General features: G+C 46.8%; 1 long non-coding RNA gene across 1 annotated transcript in view; it reads left to right on the forward strand.

The window, feature by feature from the left end:
• LOC134932988 (uncharacterized) overlaps nt 1–22,778 on the forward strand; it is a 70,350-nt gene extending 47,572 nt beyond the window's left edge. Inside the window, exons 2-3 of the long non-coding RNA XR_010179548.1 lie at nt 22,134–22,242; nt 22,331–22,778. This is a non-coding gene — a long non-coding RNA (uncharacterized LOC134932988). The remainder of the gene's footprint in view (nt 1–22,133; nt 22,243–22,330) is intronic.
• The last annotated feature ends 388 nt before the right edge of the window (nt 22,779–23,166 follow it).

The following is a 23,166-nucleotide window of genomic DNA, read 5'->3' on the forward strand; positions in this document are numbered from 1 at the left end:
TGGCATTACTGGGGGCAATGTGTAACTGGCACTGCTGGGGGCATATGCGTTTAAAAAAATAGTTTATGCACCAACTGATGCCCCGCCCCTTTGGTAACTCCACCAACATGCCACATGCCACTGCTAATGCCACAGTACCTGAACCTATTCTCCTACAAAAATAGCACTGGCAGTCTTACCACTTGCCTGGCCAGTTAGCTCTCATCTGGCTTATACATGTGCCGACTAGCAATTGGACTAGTTCCAGATTCTAAAAATATATAGTGAAGAATAGATGGAAAAAAAATCAAAACAAAAGCTTAATTTTAATAATAATTTTTTTTCTGTGGGCACACCTGGCTATCACCAGCCTAAGATAGCATGGGGAAGCACTGAATAATGGGGGTCATTCTGAGTTGTTCGCTCGGTAAATTTCTTCGCATCGCAGCGATTTTCCGCTTAGTGCGCATGCGCAATGTCCGCACTGCGACTGCGCCAAGTAAATTTTCTATGCAGTTAGGAATTTTACTCACGTTTTTTTCTTCGTTCTGGTGATCGTAATGTGATTGACAGGAAGTGGGTGTTTCTGGGCGGAAACTGGCCGTTTTATGGGAGTGTGTGAAAAAACGCTACCGTTTCTGGGAAAAACGCGGGAGTGGCTGGAGAAACGGAGGAGTGTCTGGGCGAACGCTGGGTGTGTTTGTGACGTCAAACCAGGAACGACAAGCACTGAACTGATCGCACTGGCAGAGTAAGTCTCGAGCTACTCAGAAACTGCACAGAGAAGTCTTTTCGCAATATTGCAAATCTTTCGTTCGCAATTTTGATAAGCTAAGATTCACTCCCAGTAGGCGGCGGCTTAGCGTGTGCAAAGCTGCTAAATGCAGCTTGCGAGCGAACAACTCGGAATGACCCCCAATGTGAAGGATATTACTTGCTTTTGATAGATTAGTCTATACCAATAGGTATTTTTGTAGGCTTTTTGCTTCTGATAAATAGACCCCAAATAAATATTTCTAAAAATGACATGGTTGAAGCAATCTGCTGAAATGTGTTATGATGCAGACTAGCACTGCTCTCTACATTTGTTCCAAAGACCAGTTTACAAAAAAATTATAAATGATTTAAAAGACTAGGGGCGGGATGTACTAACCTCTCCCGCTGTGGTATCAGCCTTTCTCTGCGCTCCCTTATATGTTCTCCACACTAACTGGTCTCCTTCCGCTCGCCGGCGCTGCCCATCGCTCTCTTAGTTTTCTCCTCTCACTTACTGGGAATCACTGCGTTCCGCCTCCGCGGCCACACTGACCTGAACTCTCAGTTGCGGTTGCGCAGCGCTGCGCTCCCCTTGTCTGTCGCGCATGCGCATGTGACACTGCATCCTGACATGCGCACACTGGCATGGGGAGTGCAGGGCTGAGCAACCGCAATGGAGAGTTCAGGTCAGAGTGGCTGCGGCGGTGAGGAGGCGGAACGTACAGGGCCGTCTTAACAGCAGTGTAGGCCCCTGGGCACAGCAATGCACTGGGCCCCCTACCCATCCTCCAGCGGTAGGGGTGGGGGTGCTATCAGCCGCAGCATTGATGTCCCGTGGGCAGTAGGGGGTGTGCTATCTGCCACTCAGTATGTAGGACCTGGAGTAGTAATTTCTGCTAATTACTCTTTTACTGCACAGATGGTGTAAGGTGGGGCGGGAGGGATAACACTAAACTGTAGAAGAGGCATTGGGCTGAATGAAGGGGCCCTGGTACATAACTTCCAGGGTGGTAGGGGGGGTGTAATACGCAGGTGAGGGGTGGATAGTGGAGTGGACTTAATATTCATCATTTTTGGTGGGAGGGCAGCTTGGTTGACTGCAGATATCTCCAGTTCCTGGAAATATATTTCTTAGCTTTGAATGCAATAAAAAACTAGAGAGTCCCACCTTTCTAGAAGTTTTGGGTACTTGGGGATCAGAGTTCAGGAGCCAAAGCAATGCACCGGCAAAAGTATAAAACTGCAAACCAGATGTGTGGAGCTGGAGCAGGGACCAGCTGCTTGAAGGCTGATATCTCTGGTTCTGGGCATAGTAGAGACAAGCTGCCAGAGTCCACTGAAAGGGGGGAGTCCTATATTTTGGAGAATACCCTCAAAAAAACTCTAAGTCAGACATAACCAGAGATATCTGGCTGGGAAGAGCAATTAACAGTCTTGGATGGGGACCACTGCTTCGAAGTCAGATATCTCCGGTTCTCCAGGGCCGATTTTAAAAAAACTGGTACCCCTGGAAAGAGGAGACCCTCAACTATCAGCTTAGGGCCCTTAGACTCCTGGGGCCCTTGGGCAAGAGCCCATTGAGCCCATACGAAAAGACGGCCCTGGGAACGTAGTGATTCCCAGTAAGTGAGAGGAGAAAACTAAGGGAGCGACGGGCAGTGCCGGCCAGCGGAAGGAGACCAGTTAGTGTGGAGAACACACAGGGAGCATAGAGAAAGGCAGATACCGCAGCGGGAGAGGTTAGTGCATCCCGCCCTAGGGGCTGGATGCGTCATCGCTTGGAGAGTGATAAAATGGAGTGAAAAAGCACCAGCCAATCAGCTCTTAATTGTCATTTTTCAAACACAGCCTGTAACATTGCAGTTAGGAGCTGGTTGGCTGGTACTTTTTCTCTCTAGAATTTATCACTCTCCAAGCGAGGATGCATCTAACCCTTTATCACCCTCTACTATAAAGCCAGCAGTAAAATGTATTGCCATTTTTCTTCCACTCTAAAAACACACACACACGCACGCACGCACGCGCACACACACACACACATATGATATCTATCTATCTATCTACTTCATAAAAAAAAGTGCTGAAAGTCTGCATACATAGTTGTCATTTGGACTGTAACCAAATTTGTCTTATTTTGTGATGTCACATACACGTCTCATACAAGTGTCTGTGACAGAACTGCCACCTGTGGCACAAGTCATCCTGTTACAAGTTACAGCACTGTCTAGCGTGTAAGCAAATTATAGAGCCACCCATTCAGTACTAGTTCTTACAAATATTAATTATTCCATACACCACAGAAATGTTTATGCACTAGTACAACTCCCTAGGCAAACTACAAGAATTGTTTTTATGTAATTTGAAAAAACAAACACTAGTAAAGATCAAGTACAAGCACATTCTGTGTAGTTGAGAACAATTCACTACTGATTCCTGACACCTATTAATTATTAAAGCCTATTTACTGCGAGCAGGCTGTTCTCACTCAAGCTGGTCCGGGCCTGTGCCTCCAGGGTATTTACAATTTTACAGGTATCATTTCCAGCTGGTAGACCAACTGCTGGGCACATATGCAGAAGAGGATGCCAACATAGTCTCGGTTCCTCATCCCCTCTGACCATAACAATGATCTTCTACTTGCAACTATTGCTAGGTGATTAATCTTATTATTGGGCCATTGTTCATTGTCTGTGTCTTGCTGTAATTACAATTAATATTTGGCTTTTGACCCCAGATGATTTTGTTAGCAACCAATCGATTTAATAAAAGTATGGGTAAAGATAAATGATCTGCAAAGGAGCTCAAAGTCTGCAAGTTGATTGTTTGATTGTTAAATCCTGCATACTGTATATATCCTGTCTCCATAATTGCAGAAAATAATCATACAGCAATATCATGACTCTCTAACTGTCAGTCATCCAGGAATCAATAAGACTACTGAGAGTTGCTAGGTCATAGTGGTGCATGGCCATAGGGCCTAATTCAGACCCGGTCGCTGCAACGGCAGCAATCTGAAGCTCTTTGGGGAGCGTGCGCACCCCGTGAGGCCCAGTAAGATGCAAAAACATCTCAGGGCTGCGATCGCCTCTGCCAGATTGACAGGCAGAGGCGGTCACGTGGCGGGAGGGGGCGTGTCAACAGCGTTAGAACGCAATTGGTGGGGCACGGTCCGGACAACTCAAACATGTCCGGACCGTTGCGGGGGCAGGCCGCGGCTGTTTGACGTCACACGGCGGGCCGCTGCTTTTGCCCCTGTGCGGGGGGTGGGGGGTGGGGTAGCTACTGACATGTGGGGCAGACTCCCACATGTCAGACAAACTGATCATAGTTGTGCTAAATTTAGCACATCTACGATCAGGTCTGAATCACCCCCATAGTTCTGCAAGTACATGCAATGGTATGCAATTAATAGAGTTTGTACCAGGAAAAAGATACAACATGCTCCTCCCAGTGGACAGTAACAATCACTACAGGTGCGCTCTGGTGTATAATGTCTCTCAGTGAAACGACCTGCCACTTCCAGTTTAGTTGATACTCTTTCAGTAAGGGTTAATGGGAATGATGAGTTTGTAGCAGAGCACATCCTAGACTCCGAGATTAAACAAAAAGCACGGAAGAATATTTCTGTTGACTTTACACCTAATTTATCACCATGTAGAGGTTTGTCACAACAATCTTAGGGGCCTATTTATCACCATCCGCATCCAGGATGCGGATGACAGGTGATAAAATCGCCGAAACTCGCACTGCGATAATTGATTACATCGCAGGGATCCGGTCAAGCTCTGTCCCTGCGATGCCTCTTCGCAGCATCATCGGGGTATTTTTCGTAAAAAATACTCAGATGTCCTGCTGCGCATGCGCCACCCCCGCCAACATCGCTGCTACTGCCACTGCCTGGTCGACACCCCCCCCCATCGCGACTACTCCCGCACGCCGCGGACCCCCCCTGCAGGTTAATGTACTCGCCTGTCCAGGGAGCCGGTCAGTGCTGCTTCCGGAGGCTGCCGGGCGCCGGGTCCTTTTCCTGCGCTGTGACCCCCGGTGCTGTAAAGTACGCTGTCATTTTGCAGCGTCACTTTACTGCACCGGGGTCACATTGCAGCATATGAAGGACCCGGAGCCCGGCAGCGCTCACCGGAGGTGAGTATGTTGTTGGTTTTTATTACTTTCAATTTTTCTATTTTTACACTGTGATCAGCTTGTGTGTCCATCGGGCACACATAGCTGATCACTGGAGCCCGGTCCCCACTCAGGGCAAGGGGCAGAGAAAGCTGGGCAAAGGGGTGCTTATCGCAGTGCAGCCCTGTGAACTTGCCAGCCTGAGCTGGCGAGATTATCACAGGGCACACTGCGGATTTTTTTCACATTTTTTTTTTAGTAAATCTGGTCAGATCGCATTTCCCATTATAAGTATGGGGACTGCGACGTGGCTTACTAAAAAAAAGTGAATTAAACGGTTTGGAGCAGTTTTTCATGAAAACTGCTCCAAATGCCCTTCAATACATTGAGGTGATACTAAAATAATGTGAAAAGGGTGTGAAAACACCCTTTTTTCACAATATTTTAGTAAAAATAATGTTAATAAATCGGCCCTTTAGTCTTTGTAGATCGATGCTCTAAAATTGCAGAGTTCACAATTACCCAAGTTAACTACTTATCTTCAAAATGCTTGTTTGTTCATTAAAAATATTTATAGATTATATGCGCAGACTCTCTAGTGTCTGATAATGTTACAGCGTCCGAGGATTCCTTATTAACCTGAAAGAAATGTGAACAATAGTGAATATGAACCTATTACAAACACAATCTCAACATAAGAAACAATTAGACATGAAATGTTTACAGGCCACAAAAGATTTCCATGGGAGACAGAGGGCCTCATTCAGAGGCGGAAGCTGTTGCGTCTGTACTTGCATAGTTGTGCTAGCAATAATATGCAAATGCTAGTTTCAGCCTTCCTCCGGTGAGATTCCTGCGCAGAATGTGCAAGTCCAGAGACACCCACCTTCAGCGCCCCTAACATTGGTGAGCTTTTTGTCTCTTTCTTAAGGTACATACACACTAGACGACATCACTGTATGAGTGACGTTGTCTAGTGTTTCCCCCACCCGGGCTGGTCGGCCGGCCATACACACTGAGCGATATGACGACCATATCGCTTAGTGTTGTCACGCCGCGGCCGGGCCGTGCAGGCAGCTCTTGGATGACGATCCAAACAGAGCATGCATGCACCACTGACGCCGAGGGTCGTTAACGACTAGTGCTGCCGCGCATTGGTGCCGTTACCAGCATACACATTTGCCAAGAAAGTGAACGATGACGCTCAGGAAGGGTTAAAATGAGCAACGTCGTTCATTTTATAGGCAAGTATGTATGCACCTTTAGGCACAGATGTTCTCTCCTCAGTCCCAGTGAAATTACAATGACCTTACAGCAGTGCCGTAACTAGGCATTGGCGCCCCCCCATGCAAGATAGGGGCAGTGCGTGCCGTAGGCGCACAGAAAATATATAGGAGCGTGGCTTCGTGGGGAAGGGGCGTGGTCACAAAATACTACCAATTCATACTACGGTGCACAGTAGTCTCCATTATTCAAATTACGCTGCACAGTAGCGCCACTACACCAGGTAGAGCCCCTTTTACACATTACGGCAGACAGCATCCCCCTTTTCACACATTACGGCAGACAGTGTCCCCTTTTTACACATTACGGCAGACAGCATCCCCTTTTTACACATTACGGCAGACAGCGCCCTCTATTTACCCATTACGGCAGACAGCGTCCCCTTTTTACACATTACGGCAGACAGCATCCCCTTTTTACACATTACAGCAGACAACGTCCCCTTTTTACACATTACAGCAGACAGCTTCCCCTTTTTACACATTACGGCGGACAGCGGCCCCTTTTTACACATTACGGCAGACAGCGTCCCCTTTTAACACATTACGGCAGACAACGTCCCCTTTTTACACATTACGGCAGACAGCGCCCTCCTTTTACACATTACGGCAGACATCTTCCCCTTTTTACACATTACAGCGGACCCTTTTTACACATTACGGCAGACAGCGTCCCCCTTTTTACACATTACAGCAGACAGCGTCCCCTTTTTACACATTACGGCAGACAGCGTCCCCTTTTATACATTACGGCAGACAGTGTCCCCTTTTTACACATTACGGCAGACAGCGTTCCCTTTTTACACATTACGGCAGACAGCGTTCCCCTTTTACACATTACGGCAGACAGCTTCCCCTTTTTACACATTACGGCAGACAGCGTCCCCTTTTTACACATTACGGCAGACAGCAGCCCCTTTTTACACGTTACGGCAGACAGCGGCCCCTTTTTACACATTACAGCAGACAGCGTATAGCGCAGAGTAGGGAGCAATGTTGGTGGGTGGGTGAGTGAGGGTAACAGAGAGAGTGGGTGTAGGGATCAGTGAGAGTAGGGAGTAGTGAGGGGGTTTTAATTCATAGATCCATTTAGTTTCAATTTATTGTTCGATTCAATCACTATTGCCTTTCCTCTCCAGTGGGGTTCTGGTAACTGTATGGGGCCATAGCCATATAGAGATGACCCTGCGGCGCTGACAGCACTCTCATGAAGAACAGGCAGCCGGAGTGAGTGTGACTAGAGAGCTGCCATAGATAACCAGCTCCTCCGGCTCCCATCTACACTGCAGCCTCTCTCCTGACTGTGCGGTGTGGAGGTGGTACCGTGGGGCTGCTGGAGTCGGAGAGCTGAATGAGTAAACTGCGCGGTCAGGAGAGAGGCTGCTGTGTAGATGGGAGCCGGAGGAGAGGTGCAGATGAGACCGGCTCAGGGAGAATCGCGGCCGGCACAGCATCGCGGCCGGCTTCCGTCAGGCAGCATTGCGGGCGGCACAGGCAGCATCGCGGGCTGCTTCCGTCAGGCAGCATTGTGGGCGGCTTCCATCAGGTAGCATCGCGGGCGGCACAAAGCCATGCACCTCCGCTGGCGGGGACAGGCACCTCCGCTGCTTAGGGAAGATAACATTGTGGGGACTCGGATGCGGCAGCGACGGGGGATGGCGGCGCCTACAGGGTAAATACTAGTACCCTGCTTGCCCACTTCCTGTGTGTGCTAGCGGATGCGCCCCTGGTGCACATGCGCTGTGTGCAACGCACCGCTAGCACACACCTAGTTACGGCACTGCCTTACAGTACACTATGAAAAAAGTCCATCCTATTTCATGTCTCTCAAGGGACATCACCTGAAACTTCAAATGCAGTTGTTACTCCACCAGGTAGTGTTAAGGGGCATGACAGGTTTGTAGTCCAGTTTATCTTAGATCCCAAGATGAAACAAAAGAAACCCAACTCGTCTTTCTAATAAAGTGGAAAGGCTATGCAATTGAAGAGAATGGATGGTGTAATGGGCAGTACGGATAGTACGGATGGTGTAATGGTTAGCTTCATTGCCTTTACATTGCTGCCTCACAGCACTGAGGTAATTTGTTTGATTCCCACCATAGCCTTAACACAGTGTCGGACTGGGGCATGAAGGGCCCACCAGGGAAATGCAGTGGTAGGGGACCATTCTTAGGTGTGAGGCAAACCAACATAGATATTTGGCTAGTCATTAGAGTAGGGGTGGGGACCTCCGGACCCTAGGCCTTATATGGCCCAGAGAAGCATTTTGTCTGGTCCGGGACCCTGCCAAGGCAGCTGCAGAGTGTAGAGCTGTCCTCCGCGCACGGCATCATGGGAGATGTAGTTTTCTCACACTGTGATATGAGGCAGCTTTGAAGAGAGATCTCAACGGAGGTCTGCTCTGCTCACTGTGGGCAGGAGGAATGGCTGTGGCTGTGCTGCGGTGGAGAGTGGACTCAGGACCTGGACCAGTGGCGTGCAGGGCGGGAGGAATGGCTGTGGCTGTGCTGCAGTGCAGAATGGACCCAGGACCTGGACCAGTGGTGTGCAGGGCAGGAGGAATGGCTGTGGCTGTGTTGCAGAGTGGACCCATGATCTGGACCAGTGGTGTGCAGGAGTCTGGATGGGACCTGTCCTGCAGTGGTGGCAGTGATGCAAGTATGTGGGTATGCTCGGGTACGGAGTACCCTTAAGAATTTGGCAGCGGGTATGCAGTACCACCTGCCACACACTTTGCTATTACCACAATTATAATGTGCCACAAAGCAACAAGACCATGGTGCTTGGCAGCATGATGGCTCCTCCCACTTTGTCAGGGTTACTGGGAGTGCGACAGGACAGTTTTCCTGTTATAATGGAGGCATTACTATATATTGTTATTAAATTGGGGCATTACTATATCTTTCTTTTATACTGGAGGTATCACTATTTATTTCTATTATACTGGAGGCATTACTATATATTTTTAGCCTTGCCCCCAGATAAAACAAGGGGGGAGGGCTGTGTCATGTAGCCACTCCCACTAGCAGTATGTGGCCACACCCCTCACAACACATGACCAAGCCCATCTTTCGGCATTCGGTGCCACTAAGAAAATATTTCTACTTGCACCACTGAGTGGTGGTGAGTGCCCTGCTGGCACTATACTGGGGCATTATGTTTGTCTGTCATTACTGGGAGCTGTATGTGTGAGCAGCTATTACTGTGGCCATTATGTGTGATGAGCACTAATGTGGGCTTTATGTGTAAGGCCACGCCCACTTCCCTAGGGGGAGGGGGGAGAAAACGCTTAAAAAAATAGCCCGCAAATGATTTTTAAAAAAGCCCTACATTAGAGAGTGTATCGTCTGTGCCCCTTAATAAATATATATTGCAAATACTGCTAGTCCATGTATGATAATTTAATAGATTAATAACCACAATGCACTGTAGAAAATACACAATTGCCCTGTGCAGTATAATGTAACTAAGATATGTATAATTCAAGTGCACAGTCTGAAACCTGTTTCATAGAGGAGGGACTGGGCCCTCAGACAGCGATGCCCACTATGGGATTTCCCTGTACCCCAGTGGACCAGTCCGACCCTGCCACAATTGAGCGGAATTTGTATATTCTCCCCGTGCTTGAGTGGGTTTCCTCCAGGTACTCCAGTTTTCTTACACAATCCAAAATATACTGGTAGGTTGATCCGCTCCCAAACATTAACCCTAGTGTGTAAGTGTGTGTATGTACATGGGACTAGATGGGCAAAGTGGTTCTTATTTGCCACAAATTCTGTTTCTATGTAACTCTTGGTAACTAATATAAAATATCCATGCCTCCCTTCTTGGTCAAGAGTTATTCAAGAAAGTTCCTACCAAGGCCAAAATTTACTAAAAAATCGAGTTTGTCCGATTTGTGTTTTTTTTTTTCTAAGTCCTAACACGGGAATTCACTAAGCACAAATCTCGGCAGTGTTTGGACTATTCGTAATGGTTTGAATGACAAAGTTTAGAAATACGAATGGATAGACCATCAGTCAAACGCGGCCGTTATTTCCTACAACACGGGTATTCACTATTCATTCGTATTTGGGTGTTAGTCTCTGAGTGCTCAATTGCGGTCGTATTTTTTTGCGATTCGTTAAAAAAAGCATCAAAAAAATAGATCTGCTTTTTCCAGGCGTGTTTACATGTGTTGCAACTAACAAATCACTCACACCTGAATTAGGATGCCTATAAAAGGATCTTAGGCCCATTTCAATCCACCTACTCTCAGAAATGGCAGCAGGACTGTGGGCCAATGATATTTTGTGTGCTGTGGGATTCCTCAGACTCAGACATCAGCCTGTAAGTAACCAGGGCCAACAAACTGAACATGGTCAGCAGGTTGTACAGGTTCCGCGGAGGTTGCGCAGGTCTCGTTTTTTTAGGGGGCGTTTAAACTTGAACGCATTGTCCAATGATAGGGTCATACAGATGTTCCGTCTAAATCGTAACAACATTTTCCGTCTGTATGACCTTGTCAAACTGGGCCTAGACCCTGAGACAGCACACTCTCGCTCTGTCTCAGGCCTGCACAAACTCCTGGCTGTGTTGCACTTTATGGCTACTGGCAGCTTTCAGGCTGTGCATGGGGATGTCATAGGAATCTCACAGCCCTCATTTTCTAGAATATTAACACAGGTGATGTATACCTAACTACCTCCTCTGTTTTTGGTTGGTTTTAATTACTGTCGGTGGCCAGTTCTGTCCAAAAATCTCATGTTTTATTTTCTTTCAAATATACACACAGGTGTTGGCTGTTTTGCAGCCCCACATCGATGCCTCAATCTGCTTCCCTACCCAGGAGTCTCAGTGGCATGCCGTCAGGGTAGATTTCTATGAGCTGGCTGGCATGCCCAATGTGCTGGGAGCCATAGATTGCACACACATTCTGCTGAGACCACCTAGGGGCAGGCAGCACATCTATACCAATCGACATCTAGAGCACTCCACAAATGTGCAGGTGGTTTGTGATGCAAATCTCAAAATAATGAGTGTTGTTGCTGGTTACCCTGGGGGCTGCCATGACTCCTTCATCCTCAGTCAGTCATCCCTCTTTGATAAGTTTGAGGACGGACAAATGCCAGATGGGTGGCTGCTGGGTATGTAATTTGATATGTGTAGGCATGTGTATACTTTGTCCAAATACAGGGACAGATGTATTAACCTAGACAAGGCATAAGGAAGTTATAAACCAGTGATATGTGCAAGGTGATAAAGGCACCAGGCAATCAGCTCCAATATGTCAATTAACAGTTAGGATCTGTTTGCCTGCTGCCTTTATTACCTTGCACATATCACTGGTTTATCACTTCCTTATGCCTTCTCCAGGTTAATACATCTGCCCCACAGTGTGTTACTTATGTGTTGCTGTATCTTAACATGAATCACGTTACTATATTTTTTTTTTAGGTGATGGAGGATATGGCTGTTTCTCTTGGCTTCTAACTCCATTGTCCCGACCTGATACCCCCGCTGAACACAATTACAATCATGCACATAAGTCCACGCGGAATGTGATAGAAAGATGTTTTGGTGTGCTGAAATCTAGGTTTCGGTGTCTGGATAAGTCTGGTGGCCTTTTGTTGTATAGTCCCTTGAAGGTGACTCAAATTGTGTTCTGCTGCTGCTTTCTTCATAACATGTGTTTGCAACAACATCTGCCACATGTTGAGGAGGAGGAGGAGGAAGAAAGCAGCCAGCAAGCAGAGGAATTAGAGACATCTGGTGATACTTGGAGTACAGATGTAGGGAGGCAGGTTAAGCAAGAACTCATAAATAGTTTTTTTTAAGGTAAGTTTTGTTTGCTTCTTTCATTTGTTATGTAAGCATTAATATATGTTGTCCCATTTTTCTTTTAAAAACCATCACTCAGAATATGTCTGTCTCCTTGAGACATACAAACATACCCTTGCTTTATGCAAAACAAATGTAGCATGTGTATTGTGTTTATTTTACAACTCAAAACAGATTATGAGTGGCATGCATGAAGTCTGGATAAGTGTTATTAAACTTGCACTGATAATTTATTACAAGCACACATAATCCACAAAGTATTTGTTTTAGTATTATACTTTAAGATTGTGTGTAACGTCCTAATGCACAGGGTCTCAAACTCGTCCCTCAGGACCCCAAACAGTGCATGTTTTGCAGGTAACCCAGTAGGAGCACAGGTGTATGAATTACAGACACATTTTAAAAGTTTAACAGGTGGAGATAATTATGTCACTTGTGATTCTGTGTGGAGACCTGCAAAACACGCACTGTGTGTGGTCCTGAGGACCGAGTTAGAGAACCTGTGTCCTAATGAAACACTCCTCCACATATAATATGTTAGCCTTGAGGAATACATGTGTCCCTATGTGTGATGCTCCATCGTATTTAAGGGACACAAACTTAATATCATAAAAAAAAAATTATTTTGTAATGTTTGCTGCAGTAAACTTGCTGATTTGTAAGTCAATACACAGTTTCCCACATATATTCATTATTATACACATTATTTGTGCTCATTAAATACAAATACCATTTATTTGTTTCTACATCATGTGTACTAAACTGATTACTCATTTTTAACACACACAAACATGACACAACAATAATGACATTCATTTTGGCACTGAATTATCTAAATGCTATTACAACATATTACGACCTTTTTAGCCAACTCAATTGTGTTATTCTTGTAATGTTGTATACAGAAGAAAGGTAAAAGAGTTAACAAACACATTGTAATTTGTATTGGTCATGGATAAATCTGCATGGCTGCCAATTAGTCTGCCTGCAGGATATGAGAATGATTGGAATCTAGAAAGAGTAATGATTAGAAAAAAATCAAGTGGTCTTGTTACTGCATGCTAAATACATTCTGCATGGCTGCCAATTAGTCTGCCTGCAGGATATGAGAATGATTGGAATCTAGAAAGAGTAATGATTAGAAAAAAATCAAGTGGTCTTGTTACTGCATGCTAAATACATTCTGCATGGCTGCCAATTAGTCTGCCTGCAGGATATGAGAATGATTGGAATCTAGAAAGAGTAATGATTAGAAAAAAATCAAGTGGTCTTGTTACCGCATGCTAACATCAATGTGCAGATCAAATAACTTTCTCCTCCTCCTCACAAAAAATTTTAAGATGTGAAAGAATAAATGTGTTGGCAAAAATCCTGTTGTTGTTTGTAACACTTATAATTCATGATGTTCAACAAATTGTCAAGGTGGTAAGTGTTATATATATTGTAAAAAAACCTACACTTACTAACTGTGTTTATTTTCTTCTCTATACAGAGATCGGTGTATCTATTTTTTATTTATTTGGTGTTGGCTGCTTGGACTGGCCTTTGCCTTTACCACTGTTGTGTTGGCGTGCTCTGGTGGAGCGCCTTGGTGGTGAGGACACTGGCGTAATATTTGGAGTAGTCGTACCTGAACTGCTGCTTGTTTGCTGTTGGTGCATGGATCTGAGTGTTTCATTGAGGTTAGTGAGGGTGGCATTGAGTTCACGTGTAGCAGCATTTTGATTGTCTTCAATTCGGAATAAAGATTCATTTATCTTTTGATTGTTTTGAAAAATGTTCATATAGCTTTGCTGTTGTCTGTGCTGTTCTTCCATTAGTCAGTGCTGTTCTTCCATTATGCGCTGTAAGTTGCCCATTGTTACGATTCACCTGCCTCTAATGTTTGGCAGGTGAATTACAAGGAGAGAATTACTACTGGAGGTGCAGGCAGATGCAGTGTGACATAGAAATGGTTAACCAGACTTGACTGGGGAATACAGTAATAACTTGAGCACGTTGTAGCAGAATTAAAGGTTAGCAGACTATGGACTCTCCCTTTAATACTGAAATGTGCAGCAGCACACTTACACTGATTATGGACAGCAGGTGAGTAATATAACAGCTAAGAGCCAGGACTTGATTACAGGACTAGAATGTATAACAATCACTGTTGCAGGAAATGAATGTCCACAGAAGTGCAGGAATACCAAGTATTTATTATAGCAGTGGTATAATGAGGTATGGCAGAGGAATCACAGTAACAATCCAGGGTACAATATGAGCTAAGAGTAAATGGGTTTGCAGACTGAGAATTGCAGCAGAGTAATGAGACAGTTGAATAAAGAATCAGAGTAATATAATCCACGGAACTGATTGCAGGATTTGTATAATAAAGCATAACAGCATGCAGGCATAGAGGAAGTCCATAGTAACATGTAACACGAATAGTGAATACTAGAGAATCCACAGAGCACAGTGAAAGTCCATGATACTTAACTAAATAGTTCCGGCATGAACATGAGCTGGCAAGAATGGTTGTGGCAGGATTACATGAACTGGAAAACCAGGCTTCTCGGCATGAACAGGAGCTAGGACGAAGACACCAGGCAATGCAGGTAGTTCAGGCAGGAAAGTAGTATAATATCACCGGCGTCTGAGAACTCAGCTAGCTGGCCTTTAACAGCCACACTAACCAATGAACAAGGCCAGGCTGGGAGTGTTCACTAGTAATTACAAACCCTGTGCACCTGCTGAGTTGCATGTACACAGAGCCAAGGAACAGAACACATATGGATCAGCTGACACCAGTGGTGCAAGTGGGCGGGTACGGGTGGGTACGGCGTACCCGTAAGAATTTAGCCGTGGGTACGCCATACCCACACCGACGGGCCGCCGCTCCTCGCACCGCCGCTGATGTGAGGGAAGGAGAGCGCAGCCTGTGCCTCTCCTTCCCCTCAGTCTCCGGCGGCTGTCATAGTTTAATTCAGCGCCGATCCGTGAGCCAATCAGAGCTCGCGGTGCGAGCTCTGATTGGCTCACGGATCGGCGCTGAATTAAACTGTGAGACACCCGCCGGAGACTGAGGGGAAGGAGAGGCACAGGCTGCGCTCTCCTTCCCTCACACAGGACGGCAGCGGCCAGCGGCAGCGGTGAGCAGGGAAGGGGGGGGGGTTATACCTGGCACTGGGGGATATCTGGCACTGGGGGGGCATTTCTATCTGGCACTGGGGGATATCTGGCACTGGGGGGCATATATACCTGGCACTGGGGGGCATATATACCTGGCACTGGGGGATATCTGGCACTGGGGGGCATATATACCTGGCACTGGGGGATATCTGGCACTGGGGGGCATATATACCTGGCACTGGGGGATATCTGGCACTGGGAGGCATATATACCTGGCACTGGGGGATATCTGGCACTGGGGGGCATATATACCTGGCACTGGGGGGCATATATACCTGGCACTGGGGGATATCTGGCACTGGGGGGCATATATACCTGGCACTGGGGGATATCTGGCACTGGGAGGCATAAAGCCTGGCACTGGGGGATATCTGGCACTGGGGGGCATATATACCTGGCACTGGGGGGCATATATACCTGGCACTGGGGGATATCTGGCACTGGGGGGCATATATACCTGGCACTGGGGGATATCTGGCACAGGGGGGCATGTATACCTGGCACTGGGGGATATCTGGCACAGGGGGGCATGTATACCTGGCACTGGGGGATATCTGGCACAGGGGGGCATGTATACCTGGCACTGGGGGATATCTGGCACTGGGGGGGCATGTATACCTGGCACTGGGGGATATCTGGCACTGGGGGCATATCTGGCACTGTAGGGGCATTTCTGTATCTGGCACGGGGGGCAATGTATATCTGACACAGTGGGGGCATTTGTGTATCTGGCACTGTGGGGCAATGTGTATCTGGCACTGTGGGGCAATGTATATCTGGCACTGTGGGGCAACGTGTATCTGACACTGCGAGGCAACGTATATCTGGCACTCTGGGGGCATTTCTGTATCTGGCACTGTGGGGCAATGTGTATCTGGCACTGTTAGTCAATGTGTATCTGGCACTGTGGGGCAATGTATATCTGTCACTGTGGGGCAATGTGTATCTGACACTGCGAGGCAATGTATATCTGGCACTCTGGGGGCATTTCTGTATCTGGCACTGTGGGGCAATGTGTATCTGGCACTGTGGGGCAATGTATATCTGGCACTGTGGGGCAATGTATATCTGGCACTGTGGGGCAACGTGTATCTGACACTGCGAGGCAACGTATATCTGGCACTCTGGGGGCATTTCTGTATCTGGCACTGTGGGGCAATGTGTATCTGGCACTGTTAGTCAATGTGTATCTGGCACTGTGGGGCAATGTATATCTGTCACTGTGGGGCAATGTGTATCTGACACTGCGAGGCAATGTATATCTGGCACTCTGGGGGCATTTCTGTATCTGGCACTGTGGGGCAATGTGTATCTGGCACTGTGGGGCAATGTATATCCGGCACTGTGGGGCAATGTATATCTGGCACTGTGGGGCAACGTGTATCTGACACTGCGAGGCAATGTATATCTGGCACTCTGGGGGCATTTCTGTATCTGGCACTGTGGGGCAATGTATATCTGTCACTGTGGGGCAATGTGTATCTGGCACTGTGGGGCAATGTATATCTGGCACTGTGGGGCAACGTGTATCTGGCACTATTGGGGTCATACGTGTATCTGCCCCTCCCCCATATGTGTATCACGCCCCCATTTCCATTGGCCACGCCCCATGTGGCATTTGGCCACACCCATTTTTTGCGCGCGCGCCTTCGGCGCGCGCACACAGTACCCGTAAGACATTTTTTCTACTTGCACCACTGGCTGACACCAGATACATACTGAACAGAATCCTAACATTACCCCCCCCCCCCCTTCAGGGTGGACTCCGGACACCCGAACAGGACTAAGGGAAACAAAAAGTCTTAGAGATAAATCATAAATTCAAGATCTCCGACGATGCTTCTTCTTACGGGACCGTTTTGGTTTTACCACTGGAAGCATAAAGACATTGTCATAGCTTACAGGTGACTCCAGTAACAAAGCTTCTTCAGCTACTGAGTCATAATCCGAATTGGAGTCAACGTCACAAGGCAAAACCACAGCTTTCTTAGCAGGAGATAAAAACTTGACAGACTGAGCAGATGATGAGTTCAAATGACAGGAATTTTCAGAAGACCAATTGTATGGGGAAGAGAATGACATACAGCCAGAAGTTATGTACTTGGTTTGTTGTTTTGAAGATTTTGGAAGCCTGTAGTCTTTGTGAGATGAAGAGTCATTCGTGCGCTGGTTCCTCAAAGGAGATCCGACTTCAGTAATAGAAGATTCTTTCGTGGACAAGGCAGGACTCCCAGAACATTCAGAAAAATCAATTTCAGGACCACTAAATCTTTTAGTTACAGCATTACTGAAGGCTTTCAAGTCTCGAAGAACAGGATCATTGGAAGAGATGAGTGGTTTAAGGCATTTCAGAGCCTCCCCCTTGATGGCCATGCCCAAGAATAGAATTATCTCAGCATCAGAGGAAAGGCATGGACCCAATTCCCGAACTTGAAGTAACAGATCTCGAAATTGCTCCAACCTTCCATTAAAGATAATAGGGTCTGGGTCTTGGTCAGGACCAACAGAATGAGAGTCTTTAGCAGGATCAACAGACTGGACTTTCATTTCAGGCTTGACAGAAGGAAGAACTTTCTCAGGACCAACAGGACATGAAGCCTCTACTTGAGACTTACAAAACTTAAGGTTCTTTCCGGGAACCGGTAGGGCAGGAAATTTCTCTTTAGGATCAGCAAGACATGAAGACTCATTAGCAGAAGCAGTTAACTTAACTTTACTGACCTGAACAGGTAGACTTTGACTGGAAATAGATACGACAGAATTTGAATCTATGGACAACTTTGAACAGTCTGATTTTGGGGTGAATCTTTGTTGTAACGCTTTAATGAAGGCAGGAAGATCAGTGAGCAATGGATTTTTGGACTTGATGAAGGGTTTGGCCCAGTCCAAAGCTTCCCCTCTGAAGGATCTGAGGAAATAACTAACTGCATTGGCAGGAGTGATGCTGATTGACGAGTCTGATTCGATGTATACAAGATACTGACGAGCCAGGGCACGGAATTGGGCAAGATCTCCTTCAAAGACATTATTCCCTGGAGTATTACAATGGAGATCTTTCTTGGAACTAAAGCTAACAGATGCGACATGATAGTGTTTGGAGGCATTTTGGATACAGTCTGAGAAAGCTGTGTTCACACTGGAAATCAACTCTAAGGCACAATGTTTAACACTAGAACTTGAATCAGATGCCCTTTCTAGGGCTTCAGAACTGGACACAAAAACTGGAACCCATCCTGGGACTTCAGGGTTTGATGACCCTTTTGGTGAGAGGCCATCAACTACCCTTTCTGGAATCTGGACAGGCAGAGCCCCCTCCTGGGGCTGGACAGGCAGAACCCCCTCCTGGGGCTGGACAGGCAGAACCCCCTCCTGGGGCTGGACAGGCAGAACCCCCTCCTGGGGCTGGACAGGCAGAATCCCCTCCTGGGGCTGGACAGGCCTTGGCATGACCTCTGGCAAGGCGGACACCTCTCGGACCTCTGGCAAGGGGGACACCTCTCGGACCTCTGGCAAGGCGGACACCTCTCGGACCTCTGGCAAGGCGGGCACCTCTCGGACCTCTGGCAAGGCGGACACCTCTCGGACCTGTGGCAAGGCGGACACCTCTCGGACCTCTGGCAAGGCGGACACCTCTCGGACCTCTGGCAAGGCGGACACCTCTCGGACCTCTGGCAAGGTGGACACCTCTCGGACCTCTGGCAAGGCGGACACCTCTCGGACCTCTGGCAAGGCGGACACTTCACGGACCTCTGGCAAGGCAGGCACTTCAAGGACCTCTGGAAAGGCAGACTTGGATGACTGAGTGACCCTGAAAGACAAGACAACATTTGGACTGACCGTTGACACGGCAGTCCTCGCTTTCCCGATGGAAGGGAAAACAGCGTCCTCATGCCGTGAGGCAAGGGCAGGCGGGTCCTCATGCCGTGAGGCAAGGGCAGGCGGGTCCTCATGCCGTGAGGCAAGGGCAGACGGGTCCTCATGCCGTGAGGCAAGGGCAGACGGGTCCTCATGCCGTGAGGCAAGGGCAGACGGGTCCTCATGCCGTGAGGCAAGGGCAGTGGGAACCCCTCCTGGGGCTTTGGCACACGAGTCCCCTCCTGGGGCTTTGGCACACGAGTCTCCTCCTGGGGCTTTGGCACACGAGACCCCTCCTGGGGCACAGCCACTCGAGACCCCTCCTGGGGCATAGCCACTCGAGACCCCTCCTGGGGCACAGCCACTCGAGACCCCTCCTGGGGCACAGCCACTCGAGACCCCTCCTGGGGCACAGGCGGTGAACACCTCACTGCTGATAAGAGACTTAATAGTCTCCTGCTGGTTCCCAAATTTAAGTTCTGAGCCCCTCGTCACAGGACTCCAATTGTAAATAAGAGTTTTCTTTTGGGCAAGCTTTTTGGAAGAAATAGGGTCTGGAAGAACATTGAGTGATTTATCAGCTTGAACCCTGGAAGGCTGAAGTTTATCACTATTTCTGAACCTGCATAATGAACAGTCTTTAATCAGGTGTTCAGCACTCCCACAATAGAGACAGAGACCATTCTCAATACGCCGCTGGCGTTCAGCTTCAGAAAGCCTGGGTCGCAGGTAACTCCGAAATCTCCCTTCACCCCAACCTGACGAGGGAATTTCAGTAGTGGGGAAGCAAGAGTCTGTAGTCACATTGGTCTCAGAAACCTGAGAGTAAGCTTTGAAAAGGTCCAGAAAACTCCCAAAAATTTCTGGTATCAATTGAGTTATACCAGTAAAAAACGTTTGTAACTGCTCAATTTTCACGTACAAATTACTCAGTCGCTCAGGATTCACTCCACCATGGGACAGAGAGGACCTGGAACAGTTGCAAGAAAATGTACCAACAATATTGTCCTCACCAGGCTGATTATGGCAAGGATTAACTGCCTCCAGGACACTTTGAGAGGTTGGAATACTCTGCTGCTGCAGCAGATCCACACGAGAAGATATTCCTAAAAAGGCTTGTAACAGCAGTGTCTGTGTACTCTCAAAGTTCTGCAGCTTGCTCAGAAGACCCGGAACTGGATCTGCAACATGAGTCTGACCGGCTGAGATCTGGACTGAACTTGAAATGACTGGGTCCATTCTGAGCATACTACTCCAGTAGTGTGTTTTAGGGCCGGTGATAATGTTACGATTCACCTGCCTCTATAGTTTGGCAGGTGAATTACAAGGAGAGAATTACTACTGGAGGTGCAGGCAGATGCAGTGTGACATAGAAATGGTTAACCAGACTTGACTGGGGAATACAGTAATAACTTGAGCACGTTGTAGCAGAATTAAAGGTTAGCAGACTATGGACTCTCCCTTTAATACTGAAATGTGCAGCAGCACACTTACACTGATTATGGACAGCAGGTGAGTAATATAACAGCTAAGAGCCAGGACTTGATTACAGGACTAGAATGTATAACAATCACTGTTGCAGGAAATGAATGTCCACAGAAGTGCAGGAATACTAAGTATTTATTATAGCAGTGGTATAATGAGGTATGGCAGAGGAATCACAGTAACAATCCAGGGTACAATATGAGCTAAGAGTAAATGGGTTTGCAGACTGAGAATTGCAGCAGAGTAATGAGACAGTTGAATAAAGAATCAGAGTAATATAATCCACGGAACTGATTGCAGGATTTGTATAATAAAGCATAACAGCATGCAGGCATAGAGGAAGTCCATAGTAACATGTAACACGAGTAGTGAATACTAGAGAATCCACAGAGCACAGTGAAAGTCCATGATACTTAACTAAATAGTTCCGGCATGAACATGAGCTGGCAAGAATGGTTGTGGCAGGATTACATGAACTGGAAAACCAGGCTTCTCGGCATGAACAGGAGCTAGGACGAAGACACCAGGCAATGCAGGTAGTTCAGACAGGAAAGTAGTATAATATCACCGGCGTCTGAGAACTCAGCTAGCTGGCCTTTAACAGCCACACTAACCAATGAACAAGGCCAGGCTGGGAGTGTTCACTAGTAATTACAAACCCTGTGCACCTGCTGAGCTGCATGTACACAGAGCCAAGGAACAGAACACATATGGATCAGCTGACACCAGATACATACTGAACAGAATCCTAACACCCATGACCTGTGTAATGTCTGCACGCATGAGTTCCATGGTATTGCCAATTCTCGTGGTTTGTTCATTTTGTCTACTCATGTTTCTGGTTATTCTTCTGAGGTGACATGGTAGGCTTGCAAACATTTGTGTCTGCCTACGCAGGCAATCTTCATTAGTGGCCTGCTGTCTAGCCCAAATGCTCCAAAACACGTGATCAGGGCCTTGTGTAACACAAGGCCCTGATCACGTGTTTTGGAGCATTTGGGCTAGACAGCAGGCCACTAATGAAGATTGCCTGCGTAGGCAGACACAAATGTTTGCAAGCCTACCATGTCACCTCAGAAGAATAACCAGAAACATGAACCATGGTGTGGTTGGGCTGTGTTCTGGTGGTGGTGTGCTTTGCTGTGGTGGTGTACTCACAGGTGCTGGGGGCCTGATTCCTTGGCTTAATGGCTGCATTTCTAACAGGATTGTCTCATCCATGTCACTGTGTTGCTGTTGTTGCGGAGGGATGCTGTTACCAGGACTAGAAGCTGAAATTTTGAAAAATTATCCGTTAGCTATCCATATGTTTGATAAACTATAACAAATCACTACACATGGAACACATGTCATTGACTGTTGCTTTCAGATATCCTGCCTAGCAACATCATCACTCATAACTTCAATACATACATATGCCTGTTTGTGGCAAATGTGTCTGGTTACTTCATTGTGAAAGCAAACACATTAGTTTTATTGTATATCAGACATACTCCACCATAAAAACACATTGTAATCCATAATGTGTTACCTTATAGCTTTTCAAAAACAAACATAGTAATGTTTTTATATGTATTTGGCAATGTTAGGTCAAACACACATGTGAAAAATTGTTAAACAACCTTACTAATTTCCAAAATTAAACATGAGTTTCTGTTGCAGCATCTTACACACAATGTGCTACTGTATGGCTGAAGTGGATATACATATATTTACAGGATGTGGACAAGGCCATTTCTGTAGGATTACATTTCATGTTTTACTGACTTCGGTAAGTATATCAGATTTTGATGTGTTTTGACTTAATGCGTTTAAGTAAAAGTTTAATTACGATCTGAAATTTCACAAATTGATTTCAGTTTGATACTCACAATCAAGATGAGGGGAGTGTGGTTCACGTCTTGGAGGTGTGTCCAAAATTTGGAGTGGGGCTCGATAATCTTCGTGGCGGGGTAGCCTGCTGTGGTTGGCCCTGGACATCAGACCTTGCTTTCTTTGCTGCCACATGTTTTTTTTTGGTGGTGTGTTACAGAAGTCCGACTTCTGCTGCTCCAGACTTCTTTTGATGGACCTAGTATTGAAAGTTAAATGTTGTTATGGCCATTCCTTTACAAACATACCCTATACTACAATGGACACTTTACCTGCTTCCGCAGCGTCATCATCATCAGATGTCATGGGAGTTACTGTAGGACGAGCAGTACTGCTTTTTTCCAACACTGTAAAACCAAAATAAAAAAATCATGTATTCATGCTATTGTGGATACATCCACCCATTATGCTTATAAACATTAATTCTGTAAAAAATGCTTGTTTTTTTTGTACCAAAAAAATAAGGTCCGTAAACCAAAAAACCACTACATAAAACAAAAAACATGGGCCCTCATTCCGAGTTGTTCGCTCGCTAGCCGCTTTTCGCAGCAGTGCACACGCTAAGCCGCTGCCCTCTGGGAGTGAATCTTAGCTTAGCAGTATTGCGAACGAAAGATTCGCAAAATTGCGAATAGAAATTTCTTAGCAGTTTCTGAGTAGCTCGAGACTTCCTATGCCACTGCGATCAGTTCAGTCAGTTTTCGTTCCTGGTTTGACGTCACAAACACACCCAGCGTTCGCCCAGGCACTCCCCCGTTTCTCCAGACACTCCCGCGTTTTCCCCAGAAACGGCAGCGTTTTTTCACACACACCCATAAAACGC

Source organism: Pseudophryne corroboree, chromosome 6, assembly GCF_028390025.1.
Source record: "Pseudophryne corroboree isolate aPseCor3 chromosome 6, aPseCor3.hap2, whole genome shotgun sequence".
NCBI lineage: Eukaryota > Metazoa > Chordata > Amphibia > Anura > Myobatrachidae > Pseudophryne > Pseudophryne corroboree.